The sequence below is a fragment of the Sciurus carolinensis genome, unplaced genomic scaffold (assembly GCF_902686445.1).
Source record: "Sciurus carolinensis unplaced genomic scaffold, mSciCar1.2, whole genome shotgun sequence".
Lineage (NCBI taxonomy): Eukaryota > Metazoa > Chordata > Mammalia > Rodentia > Sciuridae > Sciurus > Sciurus carolinensis.
The window spans coordinates 515,686-516,794 of record NW_025920176.1 but is presented as its reverse complement, the minus strand read 5'-3'; positions in this window follow the sequence as shown (position 1 = coordinate 516,794).

Sequence of the window (1,109 nt, the reverse complement as noted above, 5' to 3'; positions counted from 1 at the left end):
AATTCCCTGCTTTAAAACTTGTATACCTGGAAAATATGAACACACTTAATATACAAAGAGTGACCATTTCACAATTACCTTGACACTTTTATATTACCCAATTTAGTTTTTAAACCTCAATTTTCAAGACTAATTGTCCTAAAGAATGAAACTTAACAGATATAATGGTAAGAGTAAATTAATGTCTGTTAGAAATCCTTGTCAATTTAACATATAAATTAAACTTCGGTTTATATCAGTATAGTAGTATTTGACTTTAAGAAAAAAAACTTTAACAGCTTTAACTGATTGTCTTACATACTTGTAACCAACTTAATTACATGCAAACCTGTTGACATTTGCCCCTTACTTACAGATTTTCTTAGCACTAACTTAGACCCTCATGTATTTCATTATATAACACTTTCTTATCCAAAAAGATTTTCTTCTTCACTAAATATAGTTCCATTTTTAGAGTCTTTTATTTTCTCTTTCCTATGTGTTGACCCTTTTTTGTTCACATTCTGAAATAACTCTTATGAAATTTCTGAATTTAAATAAATTACACCATTTTAACAAGATAAAATACTTTGTTGTTTATAGTACTCTAACTGAAACACAGTTGAAAACTTTAGAACCCTTTGTATATAGAATTGTACCTCTTAGGGGCTGGGGATATAGCTCAGTTGGTAGAGTGCTTGACTCCCAAGAACAAGGCCCTGGGTTCAAATCCCCAGCACCACAAAAAAAAAGGAATAGAATTGTACATGTTAGGACATAACTCTTAGTAACCTTGTTTTTAGTCAAGATATTAGACAAGTGTCCTGAACAGCATTTGTCATCTTTTTCTTCTTGAAGAAAAGTCCTAGAAATAATTGATATTAGACATTTCATTAACATCAACATTTTATTAATTTGACCACCTAGAGACTTGCAAGTTATTTCTAAAGACATTTCACTTTTATTAGTTTACCCAATTTAAATTGAACCTTTTCAAATCACGTGAATTAAAAATATTTGGATCCATTTTTAAATTTTAATTTTAGCAGCGCTCAGTTTTGATACAGACAAAACATGACATCAGACAGCACGACATACAAATAACACAAAATCAAAGGCCTTGTAAGTTT